Source organism: Lineus longissimus, chromosome 8, assembly GCF_910592395.1.
Source record: "Lineus longissimus chromosome 8, tnLinLong1.2, whole genome shotgun sequence".
NCBI classification, from domain to species: Eukaryota; Metazoa; Nemertea; class Pilidiophora; order Heteronemertea; family Lineidae; genus Lineus; species Lineus longissimus.
The window spans coordinates 16,944,334-16,957,479 of record NC_088315.1 but is presented as its reverse complement, the minus strand read 5'-3'; the positions used below and the strand labels follow the sequence as shown (position 1 = coordinate 16,957,479).

Here is a 13,146-nt window from a genome sequence, read left to right as displayed (position 1 = left end):
TATTAGTGGAGATTAAACAATTTTTCCCGTAATTTTGATTTACTCTCTGGCGCCTGCTTATAGCCCGAAGCAATAGCATTCCGCGAAGTTACTATTTATAGCTCACAAGGTCATTTACATAAGATTTTGATGACGTTTTAGTCACGTGACAGTCGGACATCGACACTTATTTCTACGCATTTGAGCTTATTTCAAAGTCAATTATCTTTGACCCTGCACTGTTTTTAGCATGAATGATACCATAGAGTCAGAGAGAGAAATATTCAGAACAATTATGTAGTATTTCCAACACTCGGACATGTGCCGGATTGAATCTAACTGCCCTAGTTAGAAAGCCTGAATCCATTACGAAACCGCTTGTTTGTCCGACATTGCCTGTAATTCAGCGATGGGGAAATAGAGGGCAGCAGCTGCAGTGATGTCATCTTCGCGGAATGCTATTAAAGGGATTGGTTGTGGAATGCACTATCAATGGGGATCATCATTGCAAGAGACCCGGACTCAAAATCACAATGTCGTTGGTTGGACTCTCGAGATAATCAGTAGTGAGTGCTGTTTGCCTTTATGTCCTTTGGTAAGGCATTCGACCCTACTTGTTTCTCTTCCACCCAAGGGCATATCGTCGGCCTGGCAGAAATATCAAAATGTCAATGCCAGTCATCAGCGCTGAGTACATGTAGCTTGGTGATACGTGTATGCTCCCCAGGGAGTAGAGCTCGAATCTCAATATACAGTGCACATGCCAATAGCTGGGGTAAAACAAACTGCAGTTGAGAAGACGAGCGCTGTACACAATTTGAAATATCAGTACGTGTTCAAAATTCAAGATTACGATGTTCTTCAACACTGCCAATATCACAACCCTTCATAGAATCAATGGTCGCATATAGCCTACAAATTCTACCGCGAGCGTCCGTTGCCAGCATCTCGAGAGCTGAAGTCATGAATCAGGAGACCTAAATCAGCGCTATTGATCCATCCAGTGGAGTCTGGCAGGAGGGTTGGGACATAAACATCATTTATGGAAACAAGATGGGTTCCATCATAAAAATGCATAGTGTCATGTGTGATATAGATGTGGTGTACGCTGTGCTGTGACATGAATATCTCAGAAAATGAACTGCAAGGTCAATAAACTATATTGGTACGGTAACATGTTGGCTCAACTACTGGTGCTTTTTGTGCCGACATGTTCTGTCCCTCGAAAGGCCTATTGGAATCCCCGCTGTATTCAATTTATCTAACTCGTGCCCCTTATTTTATCTATTTTTGACTGATTTTAATGCACATGTACCATCTTCAACTCTTCAAGAAACACCAAAAGGCCATGAGAAAGCTACTATATATTGAAGTGGACAACACAAAATGATGCATTGTCAAAAGGTTTGAAACAAGGCCATACAGTCAATATTCAAGACGAGAATCATTCTCCAAAGCAGCGATAATTTTCAAAGCGATAAGCATATTCTCTCTGCAAGTATTGGCTTCCATTTAACATGTATTGCATTTGTAATGTACACAAATGTACACGGCAAGAACACTCGAACAAAATGCTGTAAATGTGGCGATTTACTTAAAGATCTTCGAGTCTGCTGTAATGTAACCCTGTTTAATACTACCATAGTGAATATTTATTCCCATTTTGAGCCGATTAAATCTGTTTAACATTGTTTAAGGGCCAAAACTAACGTCGCTTCAAATCATCGACTGCGCGTAGAAACATGATCACAGTCAACATAGCAATCTTCTTTACGCTATCAAAATAGTGCGCATAAAACCCTCAAAATCACTTTTTTTAGGAAGAATTTTTATTGACAAAAATTTGTAATGCAATATGACAATCTGTTTTTAAGTTTTGGAATAAAAAAAAGCCACAGAAAGTCTTGTTGTTTCGAGGATGAGCGATTTCCACACATTCAGATTTCAATGGCGGCCAATTTCAGCAATGAGAGTTGGACCACCTCATCAAACTAATATCACTGCGCAAGGAGTATGGACGGTTAATAAGACATTATTTCTGATATTTCAGTATCATTACAACTGGAATTAAATTCATACGCATTTGCAATTTGGTATATCCCTTTTGGTAAATTTTGATTTGATCTGGATATTTTTATCCGCAACGTAACATGTGACGGCATGTATATGTATGGAAAAGATGAGATTTCGCGGTTAGAATATTACACTGTATTGATTATGAACGCTATTGATTTTCATTTTCACGAAACGTGTTATTGTTGATTTAAGCATATAGACATTGGAATCAATGCAATTATAAAAAGGCTTTGTCAAAGGGTTATTTCCAGCAGCGCATATTTAGTGAGAGTGAAAATCCCCACTTGCATTTCGACTCACACACTCCAGCAACTTGACATTTCTTTGTCAACTGTGCCACCACATCCCTCCAAGTATTACGGTCGTGAGTCACCTGTGTCAACACCTCTCGTGCAGGCCAACGCTCTCTGCATCGTGGACTACAACATCACATCCATTCAGCGTGCCCAGCATCGTCCTCTTCGCCGTTATTATCTGTTTGCCACTTCAACACTATTTTGGGAATTCATTCTGGATCCATTCGTCACAAGTGTCAAAACCAACGAAGTCCTTTTCGACAACAACGAGACTGTCGACTGGGGGATTGACCTGTCCTTGGCTTACTGTATTTAGCGCAATCATTACTCATAGCGAAATGAATGGGGAAAACCCAAAAAGTGGTACATGTATATGTACCTATTTCTATGCCTATTGAAAAACACGATGAAATGCACTTGCATGAAATTGGACAACGGGAACGTCGTCTGCAACTTCCGGTTGGGGAGTGCTCATTAATTGGCTGAATACATTTACCCCACACGATTAACTATGGATAAACGCACGAGGACGGACCTTTAGCTCCGATATTTTCTATCTGTATACAAGCGTTAACGCTTACCAGATAAGAAAAAAAAAACAGAAGTACGGGTACTGTTTGGTCGACGTTTTTGGAGAGGCAGAGTTGGTTTTCGGCGTTGGGTGGATGAGTTCCCGGTATTCCCTTGAAATTGATGAGAAACAGAGTTAAATAAATAAAACTACAGAAAATGCTTTCGATGTATACACCTTTTGATAATAATTTGTGTGTTTGTCAGTTGTAGTTATGATATGTGCTTATTGCAGGGAGTATACGCAGTCTCCAAATAATCACCTCTTTATGGTTGAGTATTTGCTGAGATCTACATTATAGGGCCTAGCTGGGTGCATGGCAACAAGCCAACAATGACATGGAGATTTTCGCGGCGAAAGACTTTCGCAAGAAAAACCTCCTAGCGGAATTCGCAAAAATATTCTTTTTCCGTTTTGCGATAATAAAAGGGCATGATCGAGAGAGCACCCAAGATTTATCTCGCGCGACGAATGACGTCACAACTTCTTTCCTTGCTCTGGCAGTTTCGACGTGGTTCTCTCTTCGTCTCCCCCCCCCCCCCCCCCCAGTTTTGGCGTTTGGATTTTACCCGTTTCAGGTTCTTGTGTCAACAGTCGTGGTGAGTTCATCGTATCTTCAAGTGATGAAAACCTATTGAAGCAAGTTGGATAAAACGTCAAGTATCCTTAAATGACCACTGGCATTATTTAGGGCAATATTACCCAGCGGTCGCCTGCCCAGTCACCTCCTATTCTACATAAGTAGTTTCCATCAACAAATTGCACAAAAAAAGGAAACATTTACAAATCTGACTGAACAGCATTCCGCGAAGATGACGTCACTGCAGCTGCTGCCCTCTATTTCCCCATCGCTGAATTACAGGCAATGTCGGACAAAATGCGGTTTCGTAATGGATTCAGGCTTTCTGACTTGGGCAGTTAGATTCAATCTGGCACATGTCCGAGTGTTGGAAATACTACATAATTGTTCTGAATATTTCTCTCTCTGACTCATGGTATCATTCATGCTAAAAACAATGCAGGGTCAAAGATAATTTACTTTGGAATAAGCTCAAATGCGTAGAAATAAGTGTCGATGTACGCCTGTCACGTGACTAAAACGTCATCAATATCTTATGCAAATGATCTTGTGAGCTATAGATAGTAACTTCGCGGCATGATATTATCGCGCTTTTCAAATGTTGACTCCGATTTGACCCGAATTAACTCTCCACGCATCACATCTTTCCACTTGGAACGATGCACTATACATCGATGCACTTGATTGGGAACAACGTTTACGAAGACTTCGCGTCACATCACGTTATACTGATATAAAAATGCACGGTGACGTGATGACGATCAACACCACGTTATGTAAACGTTGTTCCCAATCAAGTGCATGGATCTATAGCCCGGTCCACACTAGCCAACATGAACCAACAAATGTTGGCCAACATCGTGTTGGGCCTTGTTGCAGAGGCATGTTTGCTATTGTTTGCCAGTGTGGACGGGTCCAAAAACAAGTGAAAACATCAGCCAACTTGTTGGCCAATGTTGGCCTATGTTAGGCCATGCTACTTCTGAACAACATGTTGGTTGGTGTTGGGCAATCAGCAGCCAATCAGGGAACAGATTTGGATCATGTGATGGAGCTACTGGGACAAAATGGCAGCCTCAATGAAAGATAGAGAATGGCATTTCAAGAAATTGAACACTTAATTTCGGAATACGAAGAGCTTCATCCATCCGCAGGAAATTCTTGTGGCTTTTGAAGTCTGACGCCATAACTCTTGAAGGAGGCAGTGATAGGCCCCATGCATGATTTTTCCACAAGTATGGCTTTTGTCAGTTGCGGCGACGACGGGGGTTAATCACAACTGAAAGCTGAAGCACCTAGGCATGCTTTCTTCCTGTGGTTCTCCATTGTTTTAAAGAAAAAATGAAGAGAAATGACTGATTTACCCCTTGACGCCATGGTGCTGATATCGATTTTTCCAACGTCACACTGATGACGCTTCATTACTCCACAACGCCGACGATGAATGGAAAAGACGTTGCGTCGTAAAGCCCGCAGCACACTAGCCGCCAACTTCGGCGACAAGAAGCGTTCAGCTGACGCCTCACGACGCCAAAGTTGGCGGCCAGTGGATCCCGGTCAGAGCACACCTGCCCAGAATCGGCGTCCAGTAGCATCTTTTCCGCCACTTTAGGCTGCCATTTTGAAATCAGGTGACATCAAGACGCAAGCTGATTGGCCATACCATCGCCGCCGACTCCAAGTCAGGCGGCCATCCGTAGCACACCTGGCTTCGTCTTGCGTTCAAACGCGGCGACACGCGTCAAAAATCAAACATGTTAGATATTTGGCGTTTAGTTGCGGCAAGTGGCGTCAAGTCGCGTTCGCCGACGCCATTCGTAGCAGACTAGGGATTTTTCAGGAGTTCAGGACTCTTGCGGCAAAAAACGCCTGTGAAAGCCGAAGTTGGCGGCTAGTGTGCTGCGGGCTTAACAGCGGGGTGACGTGAAAGCGTATCTCGGCGTGCCTGTACTCACGTGGCGAGAAAGGTCTTTCGCACCCGAACTTGCGCGTACTGAAAAAAGCGAATAACGCGTTTTTCTACTATCTGAGAGCTAAAACGAAATTGGAAAAGCATCAAACACGTTCAGTAAGAATAATTTACTGATGAACCAGAAGAAGAACAAACATACTGCAATAAAAATGCGACAATTACTATGACGATATATCTTTCAGTTAAAGGCCATGACTCCAGGTATTTTGCCATTTCCTGCTGTAAGACGATTTCAAAAGTATACAATACAGAAAACCCCATGCAATTTGCTCTATCCATTTTGAGGATATAGCCATTTATGCATGCCATACTTATCGGCGGTGAATATCAGTCCTAAAGTCTCTTCCTTTCACCGCCGATAACTCTCGCCAGGTAATCTGTCGGACGCACCATCATAAACGGATGGCCGATCAAATTGCCCGACACAAAGTAAATAAATGACGGCCTACATTGATAGTGCCAACCTCCGGATCAGGTTTCCCTTCTTCTATACATGATGCACTGTGCATTTGGGTCAGGTAAGCATCCCTGGAACCGTACTCATTTGAACGCCTGGTCTTCAATTATAATGGCTTTCAGTGCGTGTCTCGTGCGACAACCACGAGTGAGTGTAATGTTAGTGTTGTCGCGACACAGTTATAACCACATCTACGATAAATTTGTGGGCAACTTTGCAAAAATGGAGTCGACACCCATTAACGACCCTTTAAGAAACTCCCAGCTTGAAAATCACGTGAGGAATTGAAATACTCAACTGTCATGGCGTTGACATTGGCAACAATTTCACTTGAAATAGTATCTGGGGCGAGCTCTGGTTTGTGGTGTTGGCCGTTCGACAGGTTCAACGTTGATGATAATATAGTTGGAGATCGACATTCTTGGAGAGGAGTAACGCGTTTGGTGGTCGGTCCCGGCGCAATACACGATGCCAAAGAGTTAACATGTAAAGGAAAAAAGGGTCAACTGTCAATATACCTACGCATTCCATCCCCTACACTGACCCTTGCATTCCTTGCTTTCTTTCTTTTCAATGATACGCGAAGAATCTATTCGATTGTCGAGGTCAGGTTGAGGATAGGGGCCTACATGGTACTTAACATTTGTATGAAGATAACAAAGAAGAAGCGGGGCAGAGTACGGTGTGAATTGACTCTGCACATAGCGAAAGATGCATTTAATTTGAAAGGGCATGAAAATCCTGGCAAAAATATCATGCTACCAAAATGTATCATCAATCAGTGGGTACGGATACACGTTTTCCTAGACCGTTTGGCTATGTCTCTACATTTCAGTTTAGGCAAAACGAAAAAGATCGTTCAAAACATGAGACTGACATATGCACAAGACCCGGACCTCAATTTACGCTTCGGAAGCAAACAGCCACTCTGCCATGTGATTGGAACTTATTACGTAACCAAGCTCTTGTTATCGAATAAGAAACTCACTGCAGCCAATATTGCATCCTACTGGCAGTGGATATCAGGTTGGTTTGAGCAATATAGGAGACAAGGATCAGTTATTCCTCCTTGCATATCCCGCTACACACGTGGAGTGCCGTGGTATTATTCCAGCCAAAGCTGACATGCATGCATAGAAAAGGACCGCCTTTTTTAAGCGCCCGGCCGCGCAGCGCAATTATCAAATTTAGATCGACCATCGGCCATTATTTCAAACGCTATCAGATATGATGGACTAAGGGCAGTCCACTGCGGGGCTACTGTATTTACCATCAGCAAAGACGGATTAGTTTTAAAAAAACTTCAATTGAAATGCCATGTTGCATTGTATGTACAGCTGTTTTTACAACTGAGCCCAATTTTGAGGCGATGGTCCTGTTGTGTTCTTTTATCCCCCTATGTGCCGATAGTATAATACACACACATATGAATTAGTAATGAGTGATGCCATGGTAGAGCTTAGGCCAGTGCAGTGGGTGGGTAGTAATATGGAAATTAGCAATTATAGCTCACAGTGTCTAAAAATAGAATCTACTTTGATGAGCTACCTTTTGTACTTCTCAACAGTAAGGTTACAAGTAATACATGTGAAAACTTTGTAGTGTGTGGATGTAGTATTCGGTGGAGAAGAGACCCCTTTGATGCAGGTGTGTCAGTTTATAATTGATCATGACCGTGATCTATCTGTCATCCCGTATTCATTTCAGGCCAGGTAACCTTTGAAATGTGATGATGGTTGGAACAGTGACAGAACATTCCTTTCTATTGTATTGTTAGAACTGTCCAAAGTCTATCGAAACCACCTAAAATGTGAAATAAAATAAAGAATGCTACTTGCTATCTTATCAAAGATATACCTGGTTACAGTAACGAATATTGAATAAATGAAACAGTCTTTCAGGTTGACAAATCTTCCTAATTGTGAGAAACAAAAGAATATTTTGGTGCAAGGAATAAGCCAACCTATTCGCTTTTCTCTGCATAAAACCTTATTAATGCGTGAATAAGGGTCATTGCTAAGACAAGCTGACTTAACAGCCAGCACGGCCACGAACAGCGAATGGCTTGGTGAAATGACAAATTATTCATATTACATGATTTTTCCCTTCATCGATGGTTTACAAAGCTTTATGCCCCATGTATAGCTAATTAGGGCTGAAAGGGTGGATGTCGTAACAGCCAGCACGGCCACGAACAGCAAAGAGCTTGGTGAAATGACAAATTATTCATATTACATGATTTTTCCCTTCATCGATGAATTACAAAGCTTTATGCCCCTTGTATAGCTAATTAGGGCTGAAAGGGTGCATGTCGTCCTTGGTGCCGACAAATGGTACCCAGGTTCGAGAGCGACTGGACAATAAGCACCCTGGGTGCCATTACACTAGACAAACAGCACCGAGCCCTCATTTGGCTGAAGTGCAAGCGTAGAAGTTATTGCGCCTAATCGGAGCGTTGCTTTCACTCGAGTCGGAGAATTTCAACAACGTTGTAACAGCGAGACCCAAACTCGTATTTTCATTGGCTGTCTCCTTCGGGGTGCGTACTGCAACCCCGATTCGAAACCCCAATTTTAAGATTTCTGAGTGCGATTTCCGTTCATGCAATTCCTTAGAAGCACGGTACTGGATCGAGGTTGACAGTTATATTTGGTGACTTAAAGGTGACTGACGTGCATCTCTGTATTTCAACAAATGATGGCTAATGTCTCAGGGGTTTGTAAGAAGCGTGGGAGAAGCGAATATTACACCTGTTTACCTTAAGATGGCACGAAATACGCAATTGTGTCAATCTAGTACATGTACATGTTGGGTGCCACCTCTGCGGTATGAGGTGATTTTACACTCTAATCACTTGGGGTCAGATGCATGAGTTTTATGATAGCAGATATTGCACATGAGGTAGGCTTTGATATTAATAAGAGCTAAAATTGTACATATCAATGTGATGCATGTCCAAAATGACAATCAGCAGTGGAAGTGAGTTAGCTTTCTTTCTTTTTTGACACAAAATATCTTTTTTCAGGGCGAATATTCATGCGAATAAGAGTCCCATTGCCTCTGTCCTCACGCGCACCGACTAGACATATCCCGAGTGCCTCTGCTTGCGCCGTTCGCTGCATCCTAACTAGGCCATGCAGATCATTCATTTCGGTTAAGAAACTAAAGAGCCACTACTGCCAATTGATAAAATTCAATCTGGATCAGATCCAAACAGCAAGGTACAATTCACAATCAAAAGAAGCGGTTTATTTCATTAAAACTTTCAAATCGCTTGACATCTAGCTCAGCCTTTGTCATCCCCTCAGATAGTATTCCCCATGTTGATAATTGCACCAGAATTTAGTTTTATTATTCTATGCATTATCGAGTCAAGAGTTAACAGGACGGGAAGCATTTGACATAATGTGTGAGGAAGGAATGACCGTGATTTTTAAGTATGATGATCAAGAAGAGAGCGATTTGGAAATGCGAAAAGACTTAGGTCGATGTTGTTATATGAAAACAAATGTGTTTGTTTCGTTGAACCTGTCTGCAACCACTGTGCACATCGTTTTCGAGGACAACTCCTTGCAAAACAAACTTGTTTGGCAATGTGGACTCAACGGTAATAATGTCATGCTTGCGTCCCCAGGTATGTTACCAGGACCACTCATTCATGCAGACATAGACTTTTTTTCGCCAATGATATAGATTTATATATCGTTCATTCATCTATGAAAAAAGACATCCAACGTGAAAGAAAGTACGTATGTAAAAAATGTACAGAGAAATTTCACACCATGACGGATGTCGTAATGTCGAAAGCTGGTGTGTCGTAGCCGGCGGACACCACCTGTGTTCAAAACCGGCTTTTCAGTTTGCCCTTTCTTCATCATAACCAGATGTAAATTCGTCTCTCCATTGCAAATTTGTTCAATTTTACGGTTATATATTGGATGATTTCAACGCCTATCATAGAACTTTGTACTATGTACTTTGTACACTGTATATTGCAAATGTCGACGAATCTGCTGTCAGTCAAAATGATGAAAGTCAACCAAGCCAGTCAATGCAGCCATGGAAGATGAACTTATCGGTAATTTGGGAATTCGAACCAAGTGCTCACCAAACGAATTTTATTTACTCAGAAAAGTGCATTTTCCCTGCATGCGGCTGCGAAGTCAACCAGTTGAGTTAAATTCTAACATTTGAGTAACACATGGCACACGGGTCCGAGAAGCTTATGATCATGCACACCTGTTGGCGAGTATTGCGCATTGGTAATTGCCATGGTAAATCGCAAGGGGGTTTTGACAGGAGACCAGGCTCCAACTTGCGCAGGTTGCCTCGCTGATCATGTGCTTTTCGATTCGCAGCAGTAATGGTGGCCTCCAGGTAACTTTTAATGCAGAGACAAGACCACTAATGAATATTCATAGTTTGGAGGGTCGAGGCCTATCAATTAGACGAGTGCATGTTTTTAACTCTAAAGTACATATTTGGAGAGGTATTGAAAAAATATTTGTTGTGGCAAGTCTACAGATATAAAGAAATTATTTGATGAAAAAATTAATTTCGAATTTTGCTAATTGGGTAATAGGGGGCGTGTTTTGGGTTTTTTCTGCCAGTTGGCTGAAAAGAGTGGAAATATCAAAGTCTGTCTAATTTGTCGATTATCAATAAATTTCCGTGGTCAACTACCAGTTTATTTTTCACCATTTACTTGCCCGACTGTCCGGAATAACATAATCTAAATTTCAGATTCTCAACCCCACGCAGTATTTGCTGCGTCGCGGTCAAACATTGACAATTTAACTGCTAAAAGGCTTAAAAAATCAATTGTGGTCTTGTCTCCATTCACACTACATTTTGGGTCAATTTAGTGAAAAATTTGAATGTGCTCAAATCACTCTAATTCATTTAGAATATTGTATTGCTGATGATTTAAGGTCAAAACAAGCCAAAATAATGTGAAAAAAACTTAATTTGACCCCAATATGAGCCAACCTAACCCCGGTCTAAGTTCGGTTTCATTTTTACAAGTCTTGTTGTGTTGCCATTCATTTTGTAATTTCTTTGAAACTACTTAGGCCTTGATTCTGAAAGTTGTGCCCTAAGCAGCAAAGATATTTTTAAATCACATCCTAAATTTTCAGCTCCATAGCTTGCTTATTCTGGCCAGGGCTGGTCTTTGAATTTGGTGCTGTTGGCTGCAAAATCATGACTTTTTGTCGATTTTGTCCTCTTTCGTCGCTTTTGGCACAGTTGTACCACTCTTGGAAATGTCTCTCATTTCTCCAAAAATGTTCAGATATGACTTTCCTTTGTTGGAGAATTGTGGGATGTCATATACATTAGTTTGAAAAAATTCTCAAAATGTTAACCCCTGAAATGTACCTTCATTGAGACAAGACCACTAATGAATATTCATAGGTTGGAGGGTCGAGGCCTATCAATTCGACGAGTGCATGTTTTTAACTCTAAAGTACATATTTGGAGAGGTATTGAAAAAATATTTGTTGTGGCAAGTCTACAGATATAAAGAAATTATTTGATGAAAAAATTAATTTCGAATTTTGCTAATTGGGTAATAGGGGGCGTGTTTTGAATTTTTTCTGCCAGTTGGCTGAAAAGAGTGGAAATATCAAAGTCTGTCTAATTTGTCGATTATCAAAAAAGTTCCGTGGTCAACTACCAGTTTATTTTTCACCATTTACTTGCCCGACTGTCCGGAATAACATAATCTAAATTTCAGATTCACAACCCCACGCAGTATTTGATGCGTCGCGGTCAAACATTGACAATTTAACTGCTAAAAGGCTTAAAAAATCAATTGTGGTCTTGTCTCTGCACACTGTACGTTTCGGTGTTAGCAACTCTCAGTCAGTAACGCCAGATTAACACAGTGTTAATCCGGTATTAGCTCGGTGTTTACCAAGACCATGTTTTTTTTCTGGCAGCAGTTCACATTAAAACTGTACTGGTGTTAACTCTGACACCAGTGTTAACTCAGATATTTGACCTCACCAACTGTATTGATCATGTTGATTACGAACACTATTAAATTAAATTTGCACGAAACATGTTATTGTTTCACTATTTTGAATAAAACGTCGATATAAGCCTATAGACATTGGAATCAATGAAATTATAATAAGGCTTTATCAAAGGGTAATTTCCAGCAGGGCATATTTAGTGAGAGTGGAAATCCCCACTGGCATTACGACTCACACATTCGAGCAACTCGACATTTCTATATCATATAAACTGTGCCACCACATCCCTCCAAGCATTACGGTCGTGAGACATCTGTGTCGACACCTCTCGTGCAGGCCAACGCTCTCTGCATCGCGGGCTACAACGTCATATCCATTCGTCGTGCCCAGCATAATTCCCTTCGCCGTTATTATCTGTTTCCCAATTCAACTATTTTGGGAAGTCATTCTGGACACATTCGACACAAGTGTCGAAACCAACGAAGTCCTTTTCGACAACAGCGAAACTGTCGACTGGGGGATTGACCTGTCCTTGGCTTACGGTATTTAGCTCAATCATTACTCATAGCGAAATGAATGGGGAAAACCCAAAAAGTGGTACATGTATATGTACCTGCGATTTATTTTTTCACACCAGGTGCGGCCATTTTGTTTTCCATATATGGCAAATGCGTCATAATTTATTAATTTATTGATACGAATGAATTGACGTTTTTGGTTTTGGAAATCCCCATTGAGTTCGCACGCCGGTCACCGCACTGAATGACCTACTTTTTGTTTTAGCGCGCGATAATTAGTTCGCTTAGCTCTCGCAAGGATCCCAATTTTTTTCTCGAAAAACGTACATTCTACATGCAATGACGATGCTGCATAAATTATGCCATATATATGGAAAACAAAATGGCCGCACCTGGTGTGAAAAAATAAATCGCTATGTACCTATTTCTATGCCTATTGAAAAACACGATGAAATGCACTTGCATGAAATTGGACAACGGGAACGTGGTCTGCAACTTCCGCTAAGGGAGTGCTCATTAATTGGCTGAATACATTTACCCCACACGATTAACTATGGATAAACGCACGAGAACGGACCTTTAGCTCCGATATTTTCTATTTGTATACTAGAGTTAACGCTTACCCGATAAGAAAAAAACAACAGAAGTACGGGTACTGTTTGGTCGACGTTTTTGGAGAGGCAGAGTTGGTTTTCGGCGTTGGATGGATGAGTTCCCGG

At 41.4% G+C, this 13,146-nt stretch overlaps 1 protein-coding gene across 4 annotated transcripts in view; it reads right to left on the bottom strand.

The window, feature by feature from the left end:
- Nucleotides 1-13,146, bottom strand: part of LOC135492108 (muscle LIM protein Mlp84B-like) — a 202,690-nt gene that overhangs the window by 82,582 nt on the left and 106,962 nt on the right. Inside the window, exon 1 of one of the 4 annotated variants that reach the window (XM_064778293.1) lies at nucleotides 2,933-3,021. The exons of the other annotated variants lie outside the window; for them this stretch is intronic. The gene's annotated coding sequence lies outside the window, so the exon portion shown is untranslated. Of the gene's footprint in view, nucleotides 1-2,932; nucleotides 3,022-13,146 lie in introns of those variants that run through there. 4 annotated transcript variants of the gene reach the window in all.